Source organism: Monodelphis domestica, chromosome 5 (genome assembly GCF_027887165.1).
Source record: "Monodelphis domestica isolate mMonDom1 chromosome 5, mMonDom1.pri, whole genome shotgun sequence".
Lineage (NCBI taxonomy): Eukaryota > Metazoa > Chordata > Mammalia > Didelphimorphia > Didelphidae > Monodelphis > Monodelphis domestica.
Window position 1 is genome coordinate 36,450,458 of NC_077231.1, and position 23,877 is coordinate 36,474,334.

Sequence of the window (23,877 nt, forward strand, 5' to 3'; positions counted from 1 at the left end):
AGGTTGTTCCAGTCTCCATGGAATTCCTCCACTTTATTATTCCTTTGAGCACAATAGTATTCCATCACCAACATAGACCACAATTTGTTCAGCCATTCCTCAATCTAAGGGCATCCCCTCATTTTCCAATTTTTTTGCCACCACAAAGAGTGCAGCTAAGAATATTTTTGTACATATCCTTTTCCTTATTATCTCTTTGGGGTACAAACCCAGCAGTGCTATAGCTGGATCAAAGGGCAGACAGTCTTTTAGCACCCTTTGGGCATAGTTCCAAATTGCCCTCCAGAATGGTTTGATCAATTCACAATTCTACCAGCAATGCATTAATGTCCTGACTTTGCCACATCTCCTCTAGCATTTATTACTTTCCTTTGCTGTCATGTTAGCCAATCTGCTGGGTGTGAAGTGATACCTCAGAGTTGTTTTGATTTGCATTTCTCTGATTATAAGAAATTTAGAACACTTTTTCATGTGCTTCTTAATAGTTTTGATTTCTTTGGCTGAGAACTGCCTGTTCATGTCCCTTGCCCATTTATCAATTGGAGAATGGCTTGGTTTTTTTTGTGTGTGCAATTGGTTTAGCTCTTTGTAAATTTGAGTAATTAGACCTTTGTCAGAGGTTTTTGTTCTGAAGATTGTTTCCCAATTTGTTGCTTCCCTTCTAATTTTGGATGCATTAGTTTTGTTTGTACAGAAACTTTTTAATTTGATGTAATCAAAATTATTGATTTTACATTTTGTGTTTTTTTTCCCCAGCTCTTGCTTGGATTTAAAGTCTTTCCTTTCCCAAAGATCTGACAAGTATACTATTCTGTGTTCGCCTAATTTGCTTATAGTTTCCTTCTTTATATTCAGGTCATTCACTCATTCTGAGTTTATCTTGGTGTAGGGTGTGAGATGTTGATCCAAACCTAATCTCTCCCATACTGTCTTCCAGTTTTCCTAGCAGTTGTAGTAGAGGGCTGGGGAGAGAGAGAACTTGCAAAAACCAAGGCTGGAGACCTAATTGTCAATCAAGAGAAGGTTCCAATGTAATGTTCCCAGGAATGGCATTTGGGGGTTTCTGGCCACACTGAGGATAAGCAGGATCTAAAAGGGCTTTGGACTTTGTCTCTGGCTTTGGACAGTTGAAGTTGACCAGGGGAGAAGCTTTTCAGTTGGTGGTCTATATGAGAGTTGAGCTGGTTAGGAGAAACTTAGACACTTTGAACTTTGTTTCTCTATGGGGTTGAAGCTGAGAAAGGAGCCAAGCCAGGCTGATTTTGTGAAGAAGAAGAAGAAGAAAGAAGATTTTGAACTGCTGTTGTCCTCCAACTCCCTAACTGTCTAAGAGTCACAATCTGTGACTGGACTACTTTCTCAAACCCTCCTAAATTTATCCTTGAAGTTTAAGGAAATCCTCATCCCTCTCACCTCAGTTTCCCATCCTGTTATCCCAATAAACCCCTTGACTTGAAAGAGGAAAAGAAAGAGTATCTTTATAGTTCACTCAGGGGGGAGGGAAGAATTGGGAGGAGAGGGTGGCAGGGAGAAGAGGGTTGGAGAATGGAGGGAGTGAAAGGGAGGAGGAAATTAGAAAGATATACTGATCCATCAGCCATCAGTAGGGATCAGTAGGCAAACCCCAGAGCAGACACCAGACCATCCCCTTGTAGGCAGTTCCCCTGTGTGGCAGTATCCCTGTGTGGCATCCCTCAGCATTTTTCATTCCTAGCTCCATTACAAATAAGCAGCCTCAGGTTCTCTGTAGCAGCTCTCTAGTCAAAAGCCAGAGAACAGCAGTCATTGTAAGAAGAAACAGTTTCAACTCAGTTTACCTTTTCTATTTCAACAAGTAATAGTTTCCCCTCAGTTTACTTATTCTATTTCACAGTTTTTATCAAATAATGGGTTTTGGTTCCCCAAACTGGGATCTTTGGGCTTATCATAGATGGTTTTAGATAGATACTGTTTATTATTTTTAGAAAAGGCCCTTCTATTCCTATACTTTCTAGTGTTTTCAATAGGAATGGGTGTTGTATTTCATCAAAGGCTTTTTCTGCATCTATTTAGATAATGTAATTTTTGTCAGTTTGCTTGTTAATATGGTCACTTATGTGGATGGTTTTCCCAATATTGAACCATCCTTGCATTCCTGGTATGAATCCTACCTGGTCATAGTGAATAACCCTTGCGATGACTTGCTGGAGTCTTTTTGCTAGTATCCTATTTAAGATTTTTGCATCTAAATTCATTAAGGAGATTGGAGTATAGTTTTATTTCTCTATTTTTGACCTGCCTGACTTTGGGATCAGTATCATGTTTGTGTTGTATATAATGAATTTGGTAGAACTCCTTCTTTACTTATTCTGTCAAATAGTTTGTATAATATTGGGATTAGTTGTTCTTTGAATGTTTGATAGAATTCATTTGTGATTCCATCTGGACCTGGGGATTTTTTTCTTAGGTAGTTCTTTGATGGCTTGTTCAATTTATTTTTCTGATATGGGGTTTCTTAGGTAATTATTTCTTCCTCTGTTAGTCTAGGCAATTTATATTTTTGTAAGTATTCATCCATATCACCTATATTGCCATATTTGTTGCCATATAACTGGGCATAATAGTTTTTAATGATTGGCTTAATTTCCTCTTCATTAAGGTGAGGTCTCCCTATTCATCTTGGTCTGTCAATTTGTTTGTCAATTTGGTTTTCTTCTTTCCTTTTTAAAATTAGACTAACCAGTACTTTGTCTATTTTGTTTTTTCAAAGTACCATCTTCTAGTCTTATTTATTAAATCAATAGTTCTTTGACTTTCAATTTTATTAATTTCTCCTTTGATTTTTAGGATCTCTAATTTAGTCTTCATCTGAGGATTTTTAATTTGTTCACTTTCTAGTTTTTTAATTTGCATGCCCAATTCATTGACCTCTGCCCTCCATAATTTGTTAATATATGAACTCAAGGGTATAAAATTTCCCCCTGAGTATAGCTTTGGCTTCATCCCATAGATTTTGAAAGGATGTCTCATCATTGTCATTTTCTTCAATGAAGGTATTGTTTCTATGATTTGTTTTTTAACCGGTTTTGGAGAATCGTATTGTTTAATTTCCAATTAATTTTTGATTTACCTCTCATGTACCCTTACTAATTATTATTTTCATTGCACTGTGATCTGAGAAGGTTGCATTTATCATTTCTGCTCTTTTGCACTTGTTTGCAATGTTTTTATGCCCTAATACATGGTCAATTTTTGTGAATGTACCATATGCTGATGAGAAGAATGTATATTCCTTTTTGTCCCTATTTATTTTTCTCCACATATCTACTAACTCTAATTTTTCTAAGACTTCATTCACTTCTCTTACCTCTTTTTTATTTATTTTTTGACTTGATTTATCTAGTTCTGATAGAGGAAGGTTCAGGTCTTCCACTAGTATAGTTCTTCTATCTATTTCATCTTTGAGCTCCACTAGTTTCTCCTTTAGAAATTTGGATGCTATGTCATTTGGTACATACATGTTGAGTACTGATATTTCCTCATTGTCTATATTGCCTTTTATCAGGATGTAATTACCTTCCCTATCTCTTTTAACTAGATTTATTTTTACTTTGGCTTTGTCAGATATCATGATTGCGTCTCTTGCCTTCTTTTTATCAGTTGATGCCCAATAGATTTGGCTCTATCCTCATATTTTTACCCTATGCGTATCTACCTTCCTCATGAGTGTTTCTTGTAGACAGCATGTGGTAGGGTTTTGGATTCTAATCCACTTTGCTATTCGCTTGCGTTTTATGGGTGAGTTCATTCCATTCACATTCAGAGTTATAATTACTAGCTGTGTATTTCCCAGCATTTTGATTTCTACTTCTGGTCCTGCCTTTTCTTCTTTCACTATTTCCTTCTACACCAATGTTTGTTTTTAATCAGTCCCCCTATGTCTCCCCCATATTTTACTTCCCTTTCTACCCACCTCCCTTCTTATTCCCCCCTTATTTTCTTTGCAGTCTTTTTAAGACTACCCCCTACCCTCTCCCTCCCTTGTACTGCTTCTCTCCCCACCAGTCTGTTTGTTACCCTTCTACTCTCCTCTTGCACAAATCTATTCTCTGCCCCAATGGATTGGATGGTTCTTCCCTCTTTGGGTCAATTTTAATGCACGTAAGAGTTGAGTATTTCCCATCTCCAACCTCTTTACCCTTTTAGTGTATTGATGTTCTCCCCCCTCCTGCCATGAGCTTCTTTGTGACATATAAATTTACCCCCTTTTGTTTCTTTTCCCATTTCTTTTAGTATTAATCTCTTTTTAGCTCTAGTTGTATATACACACACATTTATATGTATTTATGCATACATATATCTATATACTTATTTATGTCTTGTTATTTCATCCTATACAGTTTGTCTCTGTTCCCTCTAAGTGTAATTCTTCTAGCTGCCCAGGTGATAGCAACAGTTTTTAAGAGTTACCAATGACCTCTTTTCTTTTAGGGGTACATATCTTCTATTTTGTTGAATGACCATACTTTCCCCTGTAAGAATATAGTGAGTTTTGCTCAGTAGTTGATTCTTGGTTGTAGACCTAGTTCCCTTGCTTTCCGGAATATCATATTCCATTCCTTTTGGTCCTTCAGTGTGGATGCAGACAGATCCTGTGTTATGCTCACTGTGTTTCCATGGTATCTGAAAGACTTCTTCTTGGCAGCTTGTAATATCTTTTCTTTGGTCTGATAGTTCTTGAATTTGGCTATAACATTTCTGGGTGTTGTCAGTTGTACAGGAGGTGATCTATGTATTCTTTCAATCTCCATTTTCCCCTCTTGTTCTAGAATATCTGGGCAATTTCCTTGGATAATTTCCTGTGATATTATGTCCAGGCTTTTTCTTTTGTTATGGTCTTCTGGTAGACCAGTGATTCTTAAATTGTCTCTCCTCGAACGATTTTCTAAATCCTCTGTTTTGTGAATGATGCTTCATATTTTCCTCAATTTTTTCCTTCTTTTGCTTTGCTGCCTTGTGAGGTCACTTAATTTTAGTTGTTGTATTCTGGTTCTCAAAGACTGGATTTCACCCCTGGCTTTTTGGTCATCCTTCTCCTTCTGGTCTGATTTTCTTTGGAGGTCATCTTTCATTCTCTTTACCTCATCTCTCATCTCCTTTGATTCATATTTCATCTTCTTTGCTTCATCTTTCATCTCCTTTTCCTCATTTTCAAGCTGGTTTATTTTGGCTTTCAAGACACTATTTTCTGTTTCCAGATGACTTATCTTAATTTTAAAAATCTTTTCCCAGGTGTCTTTAGCCTCTCTTAATTGTGTTTCGAATTGCATTTTGAGTTCTTCCAAAGCCTTCCAAATCCAAATTTAGTTCTTCCAAATCCAATTTGCTGGGATTTCTGTCTTATTGTTTGCCTCCTCCTCTGTTCCCTTTGCTCTTTGTTTGTATAGAAGCTGTAGATTGTAATTTCTTCCTTCTTTTTCTGTTATTTGCTCATATTTACCCCTTCTTTACTCCCTGTATTTATCTGTGCTCTTGCTCCTCTCATTTTTTTAGTTTTGGGGATTTCTGTCAGTCTCTCCTTGGAGCTTTGTCAGATCTCTCTATGCAGTCTGTGTGTGTGTGTGGGGGGGGGTGTTGAGTTTGAGCTTCCCTGTCCTCTGGAGGCTTTTGATTGGATTAAAGTCCAGCAGTCTGTGAGGGAGGAGTGTTGGAGCTTGGGCTTCCCTGACCTCTGAAGACTTTTGATGAGATTAAGTTCAGCTGGGTTGGGCTGGATGTGCTCTGAGGCCAAAACCTCCTGGAAGGCTGGAGCAATATGGAGATACTCCAGTTCTGTGACCAGGCTACCCGCTCTGCACTACCTCTCCAGCTCCTTCCCCGCCCCCTGTGTTTGACACTCTGAGGCTTGCACAGCTCTGCCCACAAGGTACACCCTACAGACCAGCGCCTTTGCCCGCCTGGAGGTTCCTGCTGCCGCTGGAGACTTAGTGCTCTAGGTGGGGGGGGGGGGGGTCCTGGGACCTTCCTTTTGCCTTCCTCTTAAACCCAAGTGTTCTCAGATTCCAGATTTTGGGGGGCATACTTTTTGAATTGAGTCCAGCAAGAGGGTTCCTTGGCTCTGTCTTGTTAGGTTTGATTTTAAGTCCCCTAGGAGCATTCAGTTTGTGATCGGTAAGGAAGGGTTTTCAGAGGTCTGAACTTTTGTTGCTTCTACACCGCCATCTTGACTCTGCCTCTCCCTGGAGATAATTTTTTTTTTTATCATGAGTCCCTTTAAGTCATCTTGGGAACTTGCTTTGCTGATAATAGTTTAGTCTTCACAGTTAATCATTATATAATTTTTTTCTGTTAATGTATGTCTTTCTCCTAGATCTGTTCCCTTCTCTTTGCATCAGTTCATATAAGTCTTTCCAAGTTTTTCTGAACTCATCCCAATCATTATTTCTTATGGCATTATTAAAAAAAAAATAAAAACCCTTACCTACTGTCCTTAGAATCAATACTCTCTATTGGTTCCAAGGCAGAAGAGTGCCTAGGCAATTGGGGTTAAGTTACTTGCTCAGGGTCACACAAGTTAGAAGTGTCTGAACCCAGGACCTCTTGTTTCCAGCCCTGGCTCTTTATCCACTCATCCACCTAGCTTCCCCCTTTGGGGCAATTTCTTATCCTCAATTTGGTTACCACCCTTAATCCATTTCCCCTCGATTTGGCTCTTTTGTTCTTGACCTTTTGATGTCCTAAGATAAGTAACCAACACACCAGTCATATCCCGGGCAGTACACGTAATGTGGTACTTCCAGAGCCTTACACCTTTGCAATGAAGGGAGGAAGTTTGAGTTTCTCAGTTCTCCTCCAAGGTCATTATAATTGAGCAATAATTCTGTAGCTTTCAATATGTTTGCTGTAGGGTTCTTTCAGTTTACATTGTTGTAATCATGTATATATTGTTTCCTTCTTTACACTCTGCCACAGTTTATACAGGTTGTAATATGTTTCTCTAAGTTCTTTGTCTTGTTTCTTATGGTATAGTTCTGTGGTATTCATGTGCTCCGATTTATTTAGCCATTCTCCAATTGGTGGGTTCCTTCTTGCTTTCTAGTTTTTTGCTTCTTCAACAAGTGTGTTGCTGTGAATAATTTGGTGTGTGTAGGACTATTTTTCCTGGTCTTTCCTTGAGATACTTGCCTAACAGTGAACTCTCTGGATGTATGAACATTTTAGTCACTTTGCAAACATCATTTCAATTTGCTTTCCAGCAGTTGAATCATTTTACAGCTCTACCAAGGGAATATCAATGTGCTTATCTTTTTGAAACCTCTCCAACAATGACTTAAAAAAAAACAAAACACCTTTTTATCAGCAATTTGTTTCTTATGGCACCCACATATCATTTTCTCCTCTCCCTCCCAGAGAGCCATCTCATATGGCAAATAGTCTTTTTTGGAGGAATAAAAAAAAAACACTACAACTGATTGATATATTGAAAAAGTCCAAAAACATATGCAGTGTTTAATCCCTGTGAACCTCTCAGCACATGCAGGAAAAGGTGGATTGAGGGTGTCCTGTCATATCTTTTTATTCAAATCCACTTGATCTTTATAATTTTGTTACATTTACTTTTGAGTTTTTGGTATATAGTTGTTTTCATTTCCATTGGTGTCATTGGTTTTCTTGGCTTGGATTACTTTAGTCTGCATCAGTTCATATAAACTTTTCCATCCTTTTCTGTATTCATCCTTTCTTATTGTACAGAATATTCCATCACATTCACATACTCCAATTTGTTAGCTTTCCCCAGTTGAGGAGCATCTACTTTGTTTCTAGTTCTTAGCTATCATAAAATGTGCTGCTATAAATATTTTAGAGTATATGGGGACTTTTCTACTTATCAGTGGATTCTTTGGATCCCCATAATCTGGTTCAAATAGTACATACAACATTGACTTTCTATCTTTGGCCATTTCCCCCAGTTTGCAGCATATGAGGTAAAACTTCAGAGTTGTTTTGACCTGCAATTTTTGTGATTTATAATTTTTAATATCATATTGTTGTTTGTCCCTTTTGAGAATTCCTTGTTCTTCTCTTTTGACTACTAAAATACTAGAAAATGTCTTTTAGATTTATATTTGCATTAATTCTCACTTATCTTGGATCAGATCCTTATTACAGATGCTTGATGCAAAGATTTTTACCCAAGTCAAGGATTATCTTAGCTTCTTAGCTTCCATGACTTTGTTAACACAGATTTTCAGTTTCATTTAGCCAAAATTATCTACTTTATCTTGTAACAGTTAAAAATTAGGGGAGATGGGGAGACTGAGGCAGATAGAAATTAGTTTCTCTCTGCAAGGAGTATTATATTTTTTAGAGGTTTATTAAAGGTTAAAGATTAAAAAATATACAAGTAAGAAACATGTGCCTAGGCCAGAGGCCTAGACAAAATAACCTCACATCACGCAAGAGACCGCCTGCTCCAAAACGGAAGTCCAAAAAGAGCCAAGCCCCTCAAAAGCCTTTGAATCAGCTTAAATACCTTCTCGATCTCGGCCCAGGTGAGATTACAAGGCATTCTGGGGAAGTGGAGCAAAGGCTTGTGGCGATTGTAGTCCTGTATTCGAGTCTATTTTTTACAATCTTTTGCCATTTCCTAGTGCTAAGTTGGTTAAAAAATTGTCGAGTCATAGCTCTGAAAATACTTGATCCAATTCACTTCTAATTTTTTCTTATGCTATAAATTTTTATATTCAGGTCATGTAGCCATCTTGAATTTATCATAGTATATGGTGTAAGATATTAGTCTAAACCTATTTTTTCCCCCAACTACTTGTTAATTTTCCCAATAGTTCTTATTGATTAGGGCAGGTTGCCTCTTTAATGAATTCACCTGACTGGAAGCTTCGGCAATCATAAGAATTCCCTCTGGTCATTGTTTGTCAAGGCAAAATGCAGCCAACTTCAGTGGCTCTCCTCCTTCAAAGAGACACTATTGTAGGTTTTGACATAGTACAAGATTTCTTGTTAAATGAAACTGCAGATGTAATTATTACCTTCAGCCACTCTCTGATTATTAATGTCATGTGAAGCTTAATCTGGAAAGAATACATACTTAGAAAAAGTGTTCACCACTGTTGTAGAAGATGTTTAATGTATGGTCCAGATGGAAGATGGATTCCCTATATAGATAATGAGTTCTTTGAGATGTTTCAGTTAGTGGGTGATGTTGCATTGAATCCTAGAAAATTACAAGGCTTCTGCACTGAAATTTTTGATTAAAGAGAGAAGTCTAACTGCCCACACTTTCATACAATTTTCTCTATTGTCAATATTGCATCCAACTGGACAAAGCAGTTGAGAGGGCAGTCTACTGTTGTAGATGTATAAGTAGAGTAGACAATGTGGATGAATGGTCAAGTGGACCCAGGATGAAACAGAAGGAACCAAGTAGTCTAGAATGCTCTTGGAAAATTGGGTAGTGCTTTTAATATTCTAATCTTCCTGGTAGAATGATCCTGGGAATGCTGTATAGTTGCAAATCTCAGAATGTTAGTCTCCAAAGAATCAAAGTTATGGGTGATTCCGTGGTCAATGGAGAGGCCTATGGTGTAGGTAAGCTTAAGCACGTTTCCAATAATAACATGACCCAAGATCCCATTAATGGGTGTATACTATTAGGAGGTCAGAGACAGAAACAAATTTCCAATATTCCAAAACATCCATAGCACCAGTTTTTGTGGTTAACAAAGAACTGGAAGCAAAGTAGATACCTATGGATTAGAAAAATATTTGAATACACCATGGTAGAAATTCAGAGAAACATTTGCAGATTTATATGACCTGATACAGATTGAAATAAGCAGAATCAGAAGAATGAAAAATATGATGACAATAGTACAGATGAAAAGCTCACTAGAAGGAAACCAAACTTTTGAATTGAAAACCTAGTTACTGCCCCAGAGAAATGATGAAGAAACATGGCTCTCTCCTTTTAGGTAGAGAAATGGGAGACTACACTAGCAGAATGATGCATTACCTTATCAGTGGTGGTCACTTTTTCCCTTTAATTGTCATTGTTAGGGAGAGTTCAATTTTGCCATCCTGGGATGAATGTATCTGTATCTAGAAGTAACAGGTACAAAATCAAAAGACAGAAATAAAACTTATTTTAAAAATGAAGGGAGTAAGCAAGAGACTAGGAAACAAAAAAGACTAGGGCTTATGGAATGAACCAAAGATTACATTTGTAGCCCAGAAAGGGAAGTATTCAATTTAGGAAGAGAAGGTTTTTAGAAAAGGAATTGATCCTGGCAATAGCATTTTGGAATAACTCTGTTCATTACTAGGTTGGCAATAGGATTAGAAATTTTTTCATCCACAGCATCTCACAAAGGCTATCTAATAAGACAAAAGAGGAGTTTCTAGTCTTGTTTTTGGAGAAGTAACCCATATGGATAAAATCACAAATCACTAATGTATTAAATGAAAGAAAAATTGAATAAGTGAATGATTGAAAGGAAGTAATAAAAGGTGAACCAAGCATTTGTCCGCTTCATGCCAGTGACCAAACCCTTTAATAATGTAACAATAGAACCAATGCATCCTCTAAGGGTTCTCCTCCTTGTTAGGGTCCATCCCCCCCACCCCCATTGCAACTCTTCAAGGAAAGAGAACACTGGCTGGCCAGTGGGAGGATGCAGAGTTCAAAGGAAATGGCCAAATAAACTGATATATTATTGTGATGGAAAATTACTACACTAATGAATGGCAAATATGAAGAATTCTGAGATATAAGATGATAGAGAACCTAGACAATAGAGTCTAAATTCCTACAACAGGGTAAATAAAATCAATACTAAGAGGTAACAGGAGGCAGGATCAGTACCATTCTTCCAGATTTAAAGCCCATTCTTTTTCTTAACAATTAGTGAGCTGCAAAATTGGAAAATGATTATAATATTTAATATCAATGCAATCATGTTGGTCAATTTTGTTTAATTGTTCTTGGGTAACTACGCTGTAGGGGTTTTGTTTGTTTATTGGAAAATATTTGTTGTATGAAAACAAAATGGACGAATTCATTTAAAACACAGAATCTAAGGTTCTTGCCGCAAAGACTTTAGGAGTTCAGTTCCCCTCAGATGATTTGTTTCCATTGTGAGTAACAAGGAGTGTGCTTTGGTCAGGCTAACCACCAGTCTGAGGCATCACGGGTTGGGAAACCAGCTTGCTGACCAAGTTCCTGCAGTTGCTGGTCTGCTCAGCCCGGCTAGTTTGGAAGAAGCAACAAGCTTTTTCCATAACTGAGATTGTCGGTTGTTGGCGGGCGCCAGTGCGTTGACCATTGGGATGCCATACAGATGATTGCTTTACAAGTCAGGGTTTAGGTCCTGCTATTTTGAGGTTGACTTCATGAGAAAGTGGCTGAAAGCACTTTATAAACATCAAGTGCTACAGAAATCTCAAGCGTCGTCACGTTCCTGCTTGGATAGGACACTTACTCTGTGTCTGTCCCCAGCTCTGGCCCGAGCCATTCCCCTGCTGTGTCCTTGGCTTGTCTAGAAGTGGGGTTTGGCTTCTTCTTGCCCCGAAAGAGGCCTCTCAGCTCTGTCTGAAGAGCCCCAGGATGAGCCCATGGCAGTGAGCAGAGCTCTGCTCATAGCCCGCCTTATTAAATGGGAGGGCTGAGAGAGCAAAGCATGGGGAAACAAGGAGGCACAAGCTCAAGCCTGAGAGTGGTTAGCCTTTGCTTAAAGGCCTGTCTAAAATCCAGTTTGGGGGAAAGCCTTCTAGCCTGGCGCTTCTTTCAGATTCTGACAGGGGACCCTCATCGTGGAAGGGGGCTCACGGTCCCTAGGGCTCCCATTGAGATGGGCTCTGAGCCCCTGGAGGCAGCCGCTGTCCATCCTGGAGGGCCGGGAGCCCCCTGCCTCTTGCTAGAAAGCCGTGGCCCAGAGGTCGGGCTGATCGACTCTCAGGGCGCAGGTCCAGGGAACCTCCATTCGGTGTCTTCCTGCTGCCCTCTGAGTTGGGACGGGGCCCAGAGAGGGCCTCTCTTAGGTCTGCTCCGTGGGATTGGCAGCTCGGACAGTCACGAGGAGTCCCGGAGGGCAGCCCAGGGAACTGCTGCGGCCATACCCTTCTCGCTCTGCTGCCCGGGCCTGGGGAGGCGGGTGAGGAGAGTCCCAGTGCCCTGCTTCCGTCCTCCGCTGTGAGCCAGGGCTTGGAGCTCCCTCTGGCCAAGTGTCATTAGCTGTTCCTGCGATTTCCTTTCTGCCACCGGATATGCTTCTCCCAAAGGCTTTAGTAATTGACTCAGGCTCATTCCACGACTGTCTGTCTCAAATTCTCTTCGCCAAACTCCAGCTCCAGAAGTGGGGGTGGGTCGTAGGGAGGAAGGCAGAGAGAGCAGCCTCGTGCGCTTTGTCTTTGGAGCCGACCACTGCCTGGAGATCCCGCAGTATTGCCGGGAGCCCCGTCCTCCCGGAGCCCCGTCCTCCCCCCACTGATAGGCCGGGAGCCCCGTCCTCCCGGAGCCCTGTCCTCCCCCACTGACAGGCCGGGAGCCCCGTCCTCCCCCTCTGACAGGCCGGGAGCCTCGTCCTCCCCCACTGACAGGCAGGGAGCCCCGTCCTCCCCCTCTGACAGGCGGGGAGCCCCGTCCTCCCCCACTGACAGGCGGGGAGCCCCGTCCTCCCGGAGCCCCATCCTCCCCCTCGACAGGCGGAGAGCCCCGTCCTCCCCCACTGACAGGCCGGGAGCCCCGTCCTTCCCCCACTGACAGGCCGGGAGCCCCGTCCTTCCCCCACTGACAGGCCGGGAGCCCCGTCCTCCCCCACTGACAGGCGGGGAGCCCCGTCCTTCCCCCACTGACAGGCGGGGAGCCCCGTCCTCCCCCTCTGACAGGCCGGGAGCCTCGTCCTCCCCCACTGACAGGCGGGGAGCCCCGTCCTCCCCCTCTGACAGGCGGGGAGCCCCGTCCTCCCCCACTGACAGGCGGGGAGCCCCATCCTCCCGGAGCCCCATCCTCCCCCTCGACAGGCGGAGAGCCCCGTCCTCCCCCACTGACAGGCCGGGAGCCCCGTCCTCCCCCACTGACAGGCCGGGAGCCCCGTCCTTCCCCCACTGACAGGCGGGGAGCCCCGTCCTCCCCCTCTGACAGGCGGGGAGCCCCGTCCTCCCCCACTGACAGGCGGGGAGCCCCGTCCTCCCGGAGCCCCATCCTCCCCCTCGACAGGTGGAGAGCCCCGTCCTCCCCCACTGACAGGCCGGGAGCCCCGTCCTCCTGGAGCCCCATCCTCCCCCTCGACAGGCGGAGAGCCCCGTCCTCCCCCACTGACAGGCGGGGAGCCCCGTCCTCCCCCACTGACAGGCGGGGAGCCCCGTCCTCCCCCCCTGACAGGCCGGGAGCCCCGTCCTTCCCCTCTGACAGGTGGGGAGCCCCGTCCTCCCACCACTCGGGAGCCCCTTCCTCCCCCTCTGACAGGCGGGGAGCCCCGTCCTCCCCCACTGACAGGCCGGGAGCCCCGTCCTCCCCCACTGACAGGCCGGGAGCCCCTTCCTCCCCCTCTGACAGGCGGGGAGCCCCTTCCTCCCCCTCTGACAGGCGGGGAGCCCCGTCCTCCTCCACTGACAGGCCGCAGCAAAGTGGGGGTGTTCTGGCAGGGACTGCCTCTTCGGTCTGGACTCCTACGATTCTGGGTTTTTACCTGTGATCAGGCTTCTTTATTTCACAGAATTGCGTTTCATTTGGGAGTCCGGAGGAGCCAAAGCAGATACAACAGCATAAATAAACAGGGAAGGCAGCCGAGTGGGCTCTGAGCCCTCGGGAGGACTGGGTGGAGGAGGAGGACTCCTGCCCAGCATCCTCGCCAGCTGGCTTGTGTTACAGTCACTGGCTGAAAATAACTCTCATTGTCTGGGAGCTGCTACTGCATCGGGCTGGCTGCAGCCTCCAACGGGAAGCAGGGCGATGGGAATCGAGCATCCTGCCATCTCTAGGTTGGCCAAGGGAGGGACGTTAGCTCAAGGAGAACAATGGCTCGCTGGGCCCAGCCTGACTCCAAGGAGAGCTTCCACCTCCCCCACTGGAATTTGGGAGGAGGGCCCAGGATTGGGGGTTACCCATGGGTGGCATCCGCCCGGGGTGCAGGGCTTGTCCGGCTCTGTCAAGGATCTGGCCAGTTCTGTACAGCAGTAGAAAATAGGATTGATTTGTACTGTAGTGGCATGTTGCCAGGGGCTCAATAGCATTAATAAAAGCATATGGTGCTCGGAACAATGTCCTGTTTCATCTCCTGGGTAGTTCCAGGCTCAGTTCCTTTGGGTGGAAGGCTGTCTCGGGGTTCAGGGGAGCTTCCCTTTAGGGAGCATTCCGGTGAGAAATTTCAGAGACAGGAGGGTGGGGAAGGAGCAAAAACTCCGTCCTGTGACTCAAGATTGTCCTCAAGATGCTGGATTTGGGGTCAGAGCACCCAGATTTTGGCCTTCGCCTACCTTTGTGGCTTTGGTTAAATCAGTGCCCTTCTCTGGGGATTAGATAACTTCTGCTAAATGGATGATCTTAGGATCTGCTCAGAATAAGCCCACTTCCTGGGCCTTTCTCAAAGCCTCCAGAACCACCTCCCTGGGAAAGTTCTGGAACATTTTCCTTCTTTCCTTTTCAGCTTTACCCTTTTTGCTTCAGTTCCTGGCATTACTATGATTGGTGTAAACCTAAACCAGAGCCCTTTTTTAAAAAAACAACACATTCTTGCTTCTATTTTCTGTTTGGATTTTTCTTGTCCTGGCTCAGGGGAGTAAAGTCAGAGCAGAGACCAAATCCTCAGAGAACCCTTCTATCTTATGACAGAGGGGGAACTGAGGAAGGTCAGCCTCGGGTCTTTTGACTACAAATTGTAACATCATCCATTTAGAGTTGGAGGGGACCTTTCGAGGTTTTCTAAGCCAACCTTATTTAACAGATAAGGAAAAGGAGTGCAGTGAGTGCCATGTCCAAAGGAACAGAATTGGGATTAAAACTCAGGGGCTCTGATTTCAAGTCTCAAAGCTAGGGATTCGACCCCCCAGTCTCTGACTTGACATCCAGGCTTCGTTTCACTGTTCAGGAGCATGAAGAGATTTGGCCTTAAATTAGCCTATTATCTGCTTGGGTTGATCTGTGACTCAGATGAAATGGCCATTTTAGGCTTTTATCTGGAAGTGTCAGCATCATTTTGGCTTCTTCCTTATGAAAGGGTTTGTGTGTCTGTGTGGGTTTTCCCTTGATTTTCTTAGTTTCTACCAATTTGTTCCCCCCCCCCCCCCCTTCTCCATTTCTCTTTTCTGACCATATTGGCTGTCGCCTTTTTCTTTTACTTCCTCACTTGGGTTTCCATCTGCCTCTTCTTGAAGATCATGGCACTCCGTTTAATTGAATGTTTTGGTCAAAGCCCAGGGCAACGATGAACAAACTATTGGTATGAGTAGCTCTGCAGGGCTTACTATTAATAACAACAATGGCAATAATAATAATAATATCTGGCATTTATAGAGTGCTTTAAGATTAGCAAAGTGCTTTATAGATAGTCTTCATAGCAGCTCTGAGAGGTAGAGGCTATCATTCTCCCCATTTTATAGTTGATGAAACTGAGGCACACAGACGTGAAGGGACTTTCCCAGGGTCTCCCCCACATGACCATAACAAGGTGAGTGGTAGAAATCAAGAGGACTGATTCTCGGCCAAAGGTTGGGAAAGGCAGCTGAAGCAGAGGCTTGTTTCCTTGGGTGATGCTCTGGTCAGCCTCTTAGTTCTTGCAAGGTTCCGAGCACCCCCTCACATCTATACAGCACTTTCTGGCTTATGAAGTGCTTTGCTCATAGCAGTCTGGTGAGATCATTGCAGTGCAAGTATTATTAGTTCCACATTAGCAGAAGAGGAAGTTGGTAACTTCCAGAAATCACACTCAAGTCTTGGGGACTCCCAATCCAGGGCCCTTGCTACTGCTTAGATCTGATGGGGTTGGGGAGTTTCCAACTACTTCCTTCCCTATCACATTTCAGCACTCAGGGCATGGAGCTACCTTTCTTCTTTTTTTTTAACCCTTACCTTCCATCTCAGAATCAATACTTTATTGGTTCCAAGGCTGAGCAGTGGGGATGAAGTGACTTGTCTAGAGTCACACAGTGATGGAGTGTCTGAGGCCAGAACGGACCTCCTGTCTCTGGGCCTGACTCTCCATTCACTAAGCCACCTACACCCCCCCTCTACATTTCAAAATGAACATCTTCGGGGTGGCAAGAACCAGAGGAAAGATTGAGAATGGAACAACTTGTGGGCCTGACTGACGTGCACTCCTGTCACCCACCACCCATTTCCTCCATTCTGTATTCCCTTAATTTCTGAGGAACCAAAATTAACAGGATCCCTTGACTTCTTCTATCTCCTTAGACCCTGGGCTTCCATAGTGCCTTGAATGAAACCCAGGAGAGTCAGAACACATCTCATCTTCTGCCTGAAGGCAGCGAGTGGCCTGGTGCTCGAGGAAGTATACGGTGATGCAGCTAATATCATGGTGGTCAGGGAAAGACTTTCCTGGTATAGCCAAGAAGAGAGAGCTTCTAGCGGAGTGCAGATGCATTGCTTCCACTCTAACCATCCTCTTTCTCCTCTGGGAAGTCGGTAGAAATCTCTTTTCATAGCTAGGCATAATAGTCAGCTGGCCAATAGATCCAAGAGGCACCAAGGCTCATGGGCTCATTGGAAGAATACCAGATGGAGAGTGAGGAGACATTCTCAGCCCTTCCACTGACTGGCTGTGTGCAGACCATGGTGGTTACGTGTTCTGCTTTTATTGCTGTCTTAAGCCTATTGCTTCATGGTTAGGCATAGATTATTGCTGGGGTGCCAATTGTATGTTTTTATATGTGAGAGATGAATATAGGCAGCTAGATGGCCCAGTGCTGGTCACAAATGCATCTTTCCTACCATATTTTGTACTATGTTCAGATTTGTATCCCTCGTTTAATATCAGCTGCCATATGTATATGTGTGTGTGAGTGTATTTTATATGTGGTCACATATCAAATATATATCATTTTATATTATTATATCCATAATTACATCTATATAAAGTCATCCATCTATCATTACTAGTTGCATCGGTTCTAGTATGTGCCACAGACTAGGTATCTGCGTGTAAATGGCTGATGACTGCATCATCTCTCTTGGGGATGGTTCCTCCTACCAGCTTCTGGGTTTATCTCTTCAGGACCACTGGCCATCTCTGGTCCAGTCTTCAAAGATGTAGCAGATAGCACCTTTCTCTGATAAGAGGGAGCTGCAGGCTGTTTGGTCATCACCATTATACCCAGCCATAAAACCTTCAGCTCAGGTTCCCTTCTCCTTCTTGACTTTTCTCTTTCTTTATCGGGGTTAAGACACTCTTAAGATACTCTCTGGCTTAGCAGGCAAATGAATTGGAAGCAGAGCAAAAGGTAAACCAAGAAAGAATGTCACAGCTTTCTACTAAGTCCATTTAAAAACAATTCCAAGTCAGGCTGCTTATTTACTGGCAGAAGCACTCCCCACTCTACACTTCCTTCTCAAGTCTCCTAGCTAATACTGCATCTGCATGTCTCTAGGTCTAGTTGTTCATAATGTATTTTACTTGGTCTCTATGTCTCCATGGAACTTCTAATTATAGTGCTAAGTTTCCCTCCTTTTGGCTTAAGGATGTTCTTTCTCCAATGGGACACACCCCACCTCACCACTAAGATGTGGGCAATAGAATTTCCTGAAGCTAAGAATTTAGCTTGCTCTTTCCCAGGGATGTCGACATCTCATAGTCAACATGTTCAAAATCAGAATTCATTTTCTTTCCCCCAAACACTCCCTTCTCACAAATTTCCTTATTACTGTCGAGAGAACCACAATCTTCCCAGTCAGTCATCCTTGACTCTTTTCTGACTCATCTCACATATTCAGTCTTTTGCTAAGTCTTGTCATTTCTCATTTCATAGCATCTGTCCTGTACCTCCTTCTCTCCACTCACAGCAGCCACCACCCTAGCTCAAGTCCTGTCACCTCCCTTCTGGTTGGTCTGCCCACCACCAGCTTCTCCACTCAGTTGCCAGTGATTTCCCTAAAGCTCAGGTCTGACCATGTCATCCCCACCCCCAATTTAGTAAATTCCAATAGCTCCTTACTACCTTCATGATGAAATATAAAGGGTTCTCTTCAGCACTTCTCTATCTTTCCAGCCTTTTTATACTTTACATAGTAGGAATTTGTACTGAAAAAGTAATGACAGATAAGCAAACCCAAAACCAATGAATCCTTTAGTTTTCCCATTGCTTTCTTCTGTGCCCCTCTAATACTCAAATACTTTGTTTTTCATGTCTAATATGTCTTTTTGTGACTCCCTCTCCATCTCTTCCATTTCTTTGTTTCAAATTCTTGTTCTCTCTCTCTCTGTCTCTCTCTCTCTGTCTCTCTCTGTCTCTCTCTCTCTCTGTCTCTCTCTCTCTGTCTCTCTCTCTGTCTCTCTCTGTCTCTCTCTCTCTCTCTTTCTCTCTCTCTGTCTCTCTCTCTCTGTCTCTCTCTCTGTCTCTCTCTCTCTGTCTCTCTCTCTCTCTGTCTCTCTCTCTTCCCACCACCAGTTCTTTTCTTGTCCTCCCTGGCGTGACAGCCCCTGTTTCCCATCTTTGCACCCTCTCTGCATTAAATTTAGTTTTCTTCTGGTTTCATGTGGTGTATTGGGGGTTTCCTTTACAAAGGGTAGTTGAATATTTGGGTTTTGTGCCTTTGCTGATCAAATGCTGCATTGTCTTAAGATCAGGAAATGCCTGTTCTTTTAGTTGGCAATGGTCACAACATTTGGGCTTATTTGTGTTATATGTTTGTTCTCTATTGTAGTTCTTGTACCCTTTACATTGTGCAGCCCAGTTCTTTTTTTTTTAAGTTTTATTTATTTTATTTTTATTTTAATTTATTTTAATTTGATCAATTTCAAATATTATTCCTTGGTTACAAAAATCATATTCTATTCCTCCCTCCCCTCCCCCCGCCCTTCCCATAGCTGACGTGCAATTCCCAGTGGGTATTACATGTGTCCTGGAGCAGAACCTATTTCCATGTTGTTGGTGTTGGCACCAGGATGTTCATTTAGAGTCTACATCCCCAATCATATCCCCTTGACCCATGTAATCGAGCAGTTGTTTTTCTTCTGTGTTTCTACTCCCATAGTTTTTCCTCTAAATGTGGATAATATTTCTTCTCCTATATCTGTCTGGGTTGTTCAGGATCACTGCACTGTCACTAATGGAGAAGTCCATTACATTCGATTGTACAACAGTGTATCAGTCTCTGTGTACAATGTTCTCCTGGCTCTGCTCCTCTCACTCTGCATCACTTCCTGGAGGTCGTTCCAGTTCCCATGGAATTCCTCCACTTTATTATTCCTTTGAGCACAATAGTATTCCATCCCCAACATATACCACACTTTGTTCAGCCATTCCCCAATTGAAGGGCATCCCCTTTTTTCCAATTTTTTGCCACCACAAAGAGTGCAGCTATGAATATTCTTGTACATATATTTTTCCTTATTATCTCTTTGGGGTTAAAACTCAGCAGTGGTATGACTGGATCAAAGGACAGACAGTCTTTTAGTGCCCTTTGGACATAGTTCCAAATTGCCCTCCAGAATGGTTGGATCAATTCACAACTCCACCAGCAATGCATTAATGTCCTGACTTTGTCACATCCCCTCCAGCATTCATTACTTTCCATTGCTGTCATGTTAGCCAATCTGCTAGGTGTGAGGTGATACCTCAGAGTTGTTTTGATTTACATCTCTCTGATTATAAGAGATTTAAGACACTTTTTCATGTGCTTATTAATAGTTTTGATTTCTTTGACTGAAAATTGCCTATTCATGTCCCTTTTCTATTTATCAATTGGAGAATGGTTTGATTTTTTTGTACAACTGATTTAGCTCTTTGTAAATTTGAGTAATTAGACCTTTGTCAGAGGTTTTTGTTATGAAGATTGTTTCCCAATTTGTTACTTCCCTTCTAATTTTGGATGCATTAGTTTTGTTTGTACAAAATCTTTTTAATTTGATATAATCAAAATTATTTATTTTCTATTTTATGATTTTTTTCTAAATCTTGCTTGGTTTTAAAATCTTTCCTTTCCCAAAGGTCTGACATTCTGTGTTCATCTAATTTACTTATAGTTTCCTTCTTTATATTCAAGTCATTCACCCATTCTGAGTTTATCTTGGTGTTGGGTGTGAGACATTGATCCAAACCTAATCTCTCCCATACTGTCTTCCAATTTTCCCAGTTTTTATCAAATAGTGGATTTTGGTCCCAAAAGCTGGGATCTTTGGGCTTATCATAGACTGTCTTGCTGAGGTCATTTACCCCAAGTCTATTCCTAATCCTCCTTTCTGTCTCTTAGCCAGTACCATATTGTTTTGATGACTACTGCTTTATAGTATAGTTTGAGATCTGGGACTGCAAGGCCACCTTCCTTTGCATTTTTTTTTCATGATTTCCCTGGATAGCCTTGATCTTTTGTTCTTCCAAATGAACTTTGCTATGGTTTTTTCTAATTCAGTAAAAAAGTTTTTTGGTAGTTCGATGGGTATGGCCCTAAATAAGTAAATAAGTTTGGGTAGGATTGTCATTTTTATTATGTTAGCTTGTCCTACCCATGAGCAGTTAATGTTTTTCTAATTGTATAGATCTAGTTTTAATTGTGTGGAAAGTGTTTTGTAGTTGTGTTCATATAGTTCCTGTGTTTTCTCGGCAGATAGATGCCCAAGTATTTTATATTGTCTAGGGTGATTTTAAATGGAATTTCTCTTTCTAATTCTTGCTGCTGAGATGTGTTGAAGATATATAGAAATGCTGATGACTTATGTGGGTTTATTTTGATTCCTGCAACTTTGCTAAAGTTGTTGATTATTTCCACTAGCTTTTTAGTTGATTCTCTAGGATACTTTAAGTAGACCATCATGTCATCCACAAAGGGTGATAGCTTGGTCTCCTCATTACCAATTTTAATACCTTCAATTTCTTTTTCTACTCTATGTGCAACCTGGTTCTGATATTGTGAGCCTCTGTTATTACCCTGCTCATATCTTGCTTTCAGTGGACAGAATCTAACTATGTGTCCAACTTTCTGACACAGGAAGCATTTCCTAGTATCCCCTTGCCCTTTAGATTGATATTGTAGTCTTTGTTGTGGGAAGGTCTTAATAGTTGCAAGGTTTTTGACCTTCTCTATCTCCTTCTGCCTAAGGGTTTCTTTTGTTTCTTCCAATTTCTGTTTCAGTTCTTTTTCTTTTTGCTGCTCAGTATGTGTCATATAGGTAAATCGCTGAATCTTTTAATTCTTAAATTGATAATGTTTTGTAATTTGGGCAAAAATTCTTAAAGAATTGTTTGAGTGTTGGTAAACATCCTTTCAGAAACTGCCTCTTAACATGTAGGATGGCTTCCTGACTATCTTGCATGTAACCTAATATTGCCTCAGCATTTTCCATCAGTCTGTCATTATAGGCAGAAGGATGCTCTGTTTGCTCCTGCCTCAGTCTCTCAAATTTACTCCATGCATTTGGTCTGTTACAAAATGATTTAATTGCTTCTAACAAGTCCTCATGCGCCTTTCTGAGATAAGTGAGGTTCAAGGGTCAAGAGAAATCAAAATCTTCATAAAATTCTGGCCAGTTCGTCAAATTCATGTCTTCCCCAGTCCTCTTTATGAATTGGGCTTGTTCTTGGGGGCTAAACAATTCAGATAGCAAAATCTCCACATCCTCAAAACTAGGCTCATACAACTTAAATGCTCTTTTCAGCTCATGTAGACACTTGAAAGGCTCAGAACAAAATCTTGGAATTCTTTTTTTTCAGATCTCTAAATCCTGGACACTGAAAGAGTTGCGTACCTTCCAGCTCTAGGCTTGGCTGTCTATCCATTGAGTCATCTGCTCTTCTGGCCTTATACTTTATACCTTCCATACTCACTTTCTGTCTCTTTCTCTGTCTCTCTCTCTCTTTGTATGCTTCTCTCTGTCTCTGTTTTTCTCTCCCCCTCACTCTGTCTCTCTGTCCCTCTTTCTGTCTGTCTCCCTCTATCTGTCTCTCTGTCCTTCTATCTGTCTGTCTCTGACTGTCTCTCTCTCCTCACTCTGTCTCCCTGTCTCTCTGTCCCTCTCTCTGTTTCTGTCTGTTTCTCCCTCATTGTCTCTCTGTCCCTTTCCTCTGTCCTTCCCTTACTCTGTCTCTGTCTGTCTGTCTGTCTGTCTGTCTGTCTGTCTTTCTCTTCCCCCCTGTCCTCAGACAGAATATTCTCTCTGGTTCCCAACTTATCAGATTTTCTTGAAAATTCAACATAGATTCCACTTTCCCCAACCTTCCCTGCTGCTAGTGTATCACTTCTGAGATTACTTTCGATCTACTCTGTATATATCTTGTGTGGACAGGGCTGCTGCATGTATTTGCCCCCCATCAGAATGTGAGGTTCTTGAGGACAAGGGATCAAGTTTTTCCTTCCTTTATGTCCCCCAAACCCTAAGTACAATGCCTGGCACATATACTGATGCCATGTATATATGAAGCACTTAATGTTTGACTGACTGTACTTCACTCCATCCTGTCTAGCCCTGATCCTTCCTTTCACAGGTTGCTCTAGATTTGGAGCAATGAAACATGATCAAATCCATTCTGCCATTTTTTCTGGATGGGGTATGTCATTCTATTCCCTGTCTGTGACTCCAATCTCATCCTTTCAAAATGCCCTTCCTTAGGCCATTTGTAACTATGTCCAAAGGGCACTAAAAGACTGTCTGCCCTTTGATCCAGCCATAGCACTGCTGAGTTTTAACCCCAAAGAGATAATAAGGAAAAACACATGTACAAGAATATTCATAGCTGCGCTCTTTGTGGTGGCAAAAAATTGGAAAACAAGGGGATGCCCTTCAATTGGGGAATGGCTGAACAAAGTGTGGTATATGTTGGTGATGGAATACTATTGTGCTCAAAGGAATAATGAAGTGGAGGAATTCCATGGAGACTGGAACAACCTCCAGGAAGTGATGCAGAGTGAAAGAAGCAGAGCCAGGAGAACATTGTACACAGAGACTGATACACTGTGGCACAATTGAACATAATTGACTTTTCTACCAGCAGAAATGCAATGATCCAGGACAATTCTGAGGGACTTATGAGAAAGAACACTATCCACATTCAGAGAAAGAACTGTGGGAGCAGAAACAATGAAGAAAATTGTGGTATATGTTGGTGATGGAATACTCAAAGGAATAATAAAGTGGAGGAATTCCAAGGGCACTGGAATGACCTCCAGGAATTGATGCAGAGTGAGAGGAGCAGAACCAGGAGAACATTGTACACAGAGACTGATACATTGTGATACAATCAAATTTAATGGACTTCTCCATTAGTGGCAATACAGTGAGCCTGAACAACCCAGAGGGATCAATGAGAAAAACCACTATCCACATTCAGAGGAAAAACTGTGTGAGTAGAAACACAGAAGAAAAACAACTGCTTGAATACATGGGTTGAGGGGATATGGCTGAGGATGTAGACTCTGAATGATCATCCTAGTGCAAACACCAACAATATGGAAATAGGTTCTGATCAAGAACACATGTAATACTCAATGAAATTGCACGTCAGCTGTGGGAAGGGGTGAGGAGAGGGGATGGAGGGAAATAATGTGATCCTTGTAACCAAGGAATAATGTTCTAAATTGACTAAATAAATAAATTGAAAAAAAAAAAGAAACACAGAAGAAAAACAACTGCTTGATCACATGTGTTGATAGGGATATGATTGGGGATGTAGACTCTAAATGATCACTCTTGTACAAATATTAATAATATGGAAATAGGT

The 23,877-nt window shown here is 42.3% G+C and overlaps 1 protein-coding gene across 4 annotated transcripts in view; it reads left to right on the plus strand.

Annotated features, from left to right (window-relative positions):
* Window positions 1–23,877, plus strand: part of FMNL3 (formin like 3) — an 85,520-nt gene that overhangs the window by 31,873 nt on the left and 29,770 nt on the right. The gene's annotated exons all lie outside the window — the stretch shown is intronic.